We start from the raw sequence: 5464 nt of genomic DNA on the forward strand, positions 1-5464 counted from the left end.
GGGCAGCTACAGCAGCCTGCGGCTGCCCGATTCAGGAAGATGCTTTTTGCCCTTGAGGAGCCCTTGACTTGCCCTCCTCTGGGGACACGGGCTCAGACTGTCCCCCCGCCACCCTTGCCCCGCTACAGCTCTCCTTCCACACCCCCAGCAGCTTTTGCCTTAATTTCTAGCAAGGGCTGATGCCAAGAGCCGCAGCAGCGACTGGAGGTCACTTCCAGCAGGCATGGCGTGCTGATGCATCCACCTTCGCAAAAAGATAAAATAAGTTTTTAAAAAAGTAAAATTTGCTTTGTAACCTTTGTTGATTTTGGCTGTTCTCCTCCTTCACCTATTGCTCCACCAGCTGGAATGATTCAGGGGCTGTTTCATGTGTGTATAACAAATGTATAAAGTCAATGAAACCTAAAAGCCCTGCAAACAGCTAGCAGGGGTGAAAGGAGAGACTCGTTTGCCTGCCAGACTGCGAACTCAGTAGGGATCTTTTTCCTGGGAAGCTGCAAGGTTACTTCAGTTCCAAAGGGATCATATTCACCTGCTAAACAAGTTCTCTCCAGACGTGGGCTGCTGAGATCCCTGCCATACTAAACGCGTGAGCTGGCGAGGCATGGAAGGCAATAGGTGCTCGTTGCTGGCAGCAAACCCCCTCTCCAACACTGCTGCTTCTCTGTGGCTTCTGCTCCCCCGTTTAAACAGGGCTTAAACCGCTGGATTCGAGCTGAGCATCTGCCAGCATAGACAGTGAATCTGGAACAGCACATGGCAAAGTCAGAGTTTTTCTGGATTTCCTCCCAAATAGGCAGGAGAGTGTTTCGCTGGAAAGTGTCCAGGTCTCCGTTGGGTTGGGGTTTGGATGGAGTGCAATGCTTGCAGTGTAGGGTTTGGATGGGGCAAGCGGGATCAGCAGTGGGAGCTGTAGTTGGGCCAAGTTGCAGCCTGTGGTGTAATGGAAGAAGATGAATCTAACAGTTCCTTGTCCTCGTTTGGTCTTGGGCTCGTTGCGTGATTTTGTGTAAAAACACAGCAGCCAGATTTCCAGACCCGCAAGTGCCAACCTGCGGGTCCCAGAGGACAGATGCTGGTTTTGAGGGCTGCAATGCAGGCAGAGTGATTGCAAATACACATCAGCAAATGCACTGGCATTTTTGAGCACAGCTGCCCTTCTGAGAACAGCTCAAACTTACTGTCCTTGCAGAACAACAGCTCCCAAGAATACTAATAATTACTTCCTCAAGTGTTCAGAGCCTTTGTTAGGCAGGATAATAAACCCCTTTCTGGTCCTGGGATGAAAGGCACGCACAGTGTTATCGCTAGACCAGTATATGCTGAAATGGTCTGTCTGTCCCCATGTTTGCAGTAAAAAAAACTTTTGCATAGCAGCTATTTATTTTAGCTCCAATAATTGCCTCCAGCTCCAACATCCATCCCAGCTTCGCCTGAAATGCACATGTTTCTTTTGGAGAGGAGTTCAAGCAGAGTCTGTTACCTCCTTTCAAGTGTCTCTTCCCCATGTCCAAAAACTGCCTTGATTCTCCATACGGTGATTTTATGGCCCGGAGGCCTGGACAGTTCTGGTTGGTTTGGCCACTTTTTGATAACTTTGGCATTGGTGAGAAATAGTTGTGGTGAAGCTGCCTCTGTCACCCTTAGCTGTGTCGGGGAGCCCAGGGTGCCACTGCATGTCACAAGCCCACCAGTGACAGCGTGTCCGGGGTCTGCTCAGGCATCGCCTGTCCTGGGCATCGCCCCCAGCTCCAAACAGCATCTGTCCCAACCACAGTGACAGGCGCTTCAGCGCTGGGGAAAATAAATCACCAAGAGTGATTTGTTATTGAACAAGATGATAAAATGCCTGCATCTTCCCCCGGGCACGGGTCTGGCACGTGGCTGCGGTCACATCCTGCCTTTCGGGCTGGATTTTTCTGATCCACCTCCCTGGATGGAGGTGGTGGATCTTTCTGGTTCACCTCCACAAAGTGTTTTGCCGGAGCAGGGACGTGCTGTGTGCAGCTGGCAAGGGACAAACAGACCCTAAGCAACTTCTGCTGAATCATCGGTTTTCCTGGAGACTTCTCGCTGCTGCTGGGGACATTCTGGGGACAGACGCGGGAGCAGACCCCTGACTGTCTGTCCGTCATATGATTGCCCGAAGCGGAGGCAAACATCCGCTGCTTGAACAGGGGGCTTGTTTCAGCTGCACTGACCTGCAGCCCCCCTGCCCCTGCCGAATTCCTTGGAGCTGCTTATTAACACACTGACAACTCTGCTGCGGAGTCACGGCACGCCGAGGCAGAAGGCAGAGGGGTTTGACAGTGTGGCCTAAATATCCCTGTTTACAAAAAGTCTGACAAAACACAAGCCCTTGGCTTTATCTTCCCCATTTGGAAATAGCCACAGAGCAAATATACTTAAGGCATGAAGGGAGGGGGATTTATATTGACTTTAGAAAAAGCTGTTCTTTAAAAACAGGAAAAAAAGCTCATCCTTGAGCTGTGCAGACTGGCTGCTAGACCCAAAAGTCTTGCACAGAGGCTTAAAGCCTGCCTGCTAATCTGTAAGAGTTCTGTGTGAGCAAGTCATGCAGTAAACTGCTCTCTGTTAATTTTTTAATGCAGAATAAACAGGTCAAGAAATGATTAGCATGAGAATAAGCTGAGCTTAATTGGGAGAATCAGAAAAGATGAGAGGGAAGAGGCAAATTGGAGTTATCAGTTAACCATATGGAGCAGCTCTGCCTCCACAAGCTCATGTTCCCTCTCGTTTTCCATCCCCTCTGAAGCTGCCTTTTTTTTCCCCTTCCCTACTTTAAATGATGAGCTAAAGTTGCTGGTATATGCACAATGGAAGCCCTTGTTGCTCCTTCTCATTTTCTAGCTGCAATGGCTGCCCAAATGAATTGCAGGTGATAAGGCTCCTACCTGGTTATTCCCGATGGTCCTTCCCATTCTGCGTGGAGAAAAGAAGCTGCTAACGTTAAGGTTGAAATGTGCAAAATCCACTCTGTGCACATACGAATGCTCTGCTCCAGTGCAAAAGTTTCGGCACGATCCCGGCGGATCCAGGGACTGAATGGAGGCATCCGTGGGCAAGGGGAAGAGCAGCCCTCGGGACTGCTTGGAGTGGAGTTTGGTCAGTGGTCGGAGATCTATATTCTCAGATAGGCAGGACTTTGTCCACAAACTGGAATTTGAAATTTCAAAGGGGAAAAAAAAAAAAAAAGCAGAAGGGACCTTTGCATGTGTGGAGATGACTACGCTGGCGACGTTCCCCTGGGACTTTTGTTCTTTGTCTTGTAACTCGGCTTCGTGCTTCCCCAACAGCTCGCTTGGCGAAATGGTGGTGGGCTGAGCAGGGGACCCAACCTTGTTCTGGGCTTTCCTGCTCTGGAGAGGTTTCAGACCCGAAGCCCATCTCTGCTTCACTTGCATGCCAAGGAAAAGCCACTCCAGCCCCACAGTGGCCTTGGAGCTGCGAGTGACATGGGAGGGACGATCTGGAGTCGGGGCTGCAAGGGGCAGCGGTGGCATCGCTGATGTGAGATGAGGTTGGTCCTGCTGGCTCTGGGCACTGGCATTTCTGCCGGGGATTTCTTGAGAGTGCAGAGCTGTGAGAGAGAAAAGCAAAGGGCAGGAGTGCCACAGGCTCCCGGCTGCAGCCTGATCACTGCCCATGCTCAGAAAGTAAGCAGGCGACCCCAGACTGGGGGGTCCGGTCAATACACTGGAGGGCAGGGCTGCCGACCGCAGCAGGCTGGAGAAATGGGCCAGCAGGAACTGCAGGAGCAAAACCCACACAGGGGCATCAAGGAGATGGGGCCAGGCTCCTCACAGGGTGCATGGCGGGAGGAGATCAATGGGCATAAAAACTGGAGAGAGATTCAGAGAGCGTCTAAGGAGAAACTTCCTCACCATGAGGACAGTCACGCATCGGTTGCCTAGAGAGGTTGTGTGGTCTCCATCCTTGGAGGTCTTCAAGACCCAACTGGATAAAGCCCCAAGGAACCCATGCTGCTCTCACAGCTGGCCCTGCTTCCAGCAGGAGGTTGGAGTAGAGACCCTGAGGTCCATTCCAACCTCAATTATCCTTTGATCCTACAACACCCTGTTCAGGAAGGACAGGAGGAGCCCTGTTAGAGGAGCCTGTTCACCCACTTGACATGAAGACCTAGCAAGCATGGTAGCTGATGGCATCCTTACCATAAATGCTCTATTAAATCCTCTATTCCTGGTTTTTTGATCCTCATTTATTGAGAAGCATAGATCTTACTTTCAGGGAATCCCCTTTTGCTTTGGATTAATTTGCCAGTCAGGGATATATAGATAAGGCAGAATTAGTGTCATGATGTGCCAGTGTGGGAAAGGATTTACTGCTCAGCAGATAAAAATTAAATAATTGCTTGGCGCAGAGCACTTCATGCCCTGGAGCTGTCATGGTCTCCTTTGCAGCCATCTCCTGGCATAGGAAACGGTGAGTGGAAGGCAAAGAAAATGGGGAGAGGAGGAGAGAGGAGAGGGCCTGAAAGCTGAACTTCCCCTGAGCACCCAGTCTGGGAACAGCCTTCGCCTACCAGTGGGGGTTTGCCAGCTACGAGTTGTCTCCCTCTGGAATAAAAATGACAAAACATCTTCTGTAGGACAGAAGTGTGTGAATCAGTCCCGCAACCAGCTGCTGACTTGAGTATCTCTAACTTAAAACAGCTGCAGGGCCACGGGGTCCTGTGGGCTAGTACAAGCCATGACTACATTGGGAAGCTGTCCCAAAACCCACACGCAGAGATGTCAGGGGGAGACAAGGACTCCCCAGGCAGAACATCCCCGGGGAGACATCATCTCCCGCAGCAGACCATGCCCGGGGAGCAGCCGACGCGTTTCCATCACGAGCCCATCTCCTGGGCAAAGGAAGCACGCGGTGTCCTTGGCTGGTTTGGTCCTTGACCTCCATGCTGAGACAAGGTGTTTGGGAAGGGGGACCAGCGACCGACAGAGGACACTGTAGTGAGAAAACGATAGTCAACACCACCCCAGGCGGAAAGCACCACATCCCATCGACAGTCCTGGCCTCGTGAGCCACCTAATGCTCTCCAAACTTCCCCGCTCCTTATCTGCCGCTCTCCTGCACATGCTGCCTCTCTGATTTCTATTCCCGGCCCTTTTAATCCTTCCTGCCCGGGGAGCAAACAGCCTTTGCAGCCTTCCTTGCTCAGCAGGCTATTTAAGCAAAAAGTTTGTTTTGCTGAGCAGAGCAAAATGGGCCATGCTTTTACGATATTTTACTAGACGCTGTGGCAAATCCCGCACATATTTGACCTAGTGTCTGTAGCATTTATCTAATCAAAGGGATCACCATGGCCCGGCCAGAACTAGGACGGAGGTCCCTGGGATGAGGCCACGGAGGGGGTTATCCTCTACCTTGGCATCCCCATCCCAGTGTGCACATCATAAAACCAATTTTTGGCTCAGGACTGCTC

The sequence above is a fragment of the Fulmarus glacialis genome, unplaced genomic scaffold (genome assembly GCF_000690835.1).
Source record: "Fulmarus glacialis isolate BGI_N327 unplaced genomic scaffold, ASM69083v1 scaffold19139, whole genome shotgun sequence".
Classification (NCBI taxonomy): Eukaryota; Metazoa; Chordata; class Aves; order Procellariiformes; family Procellariidae; genus Fulmarus; species Fulmarus glacialis.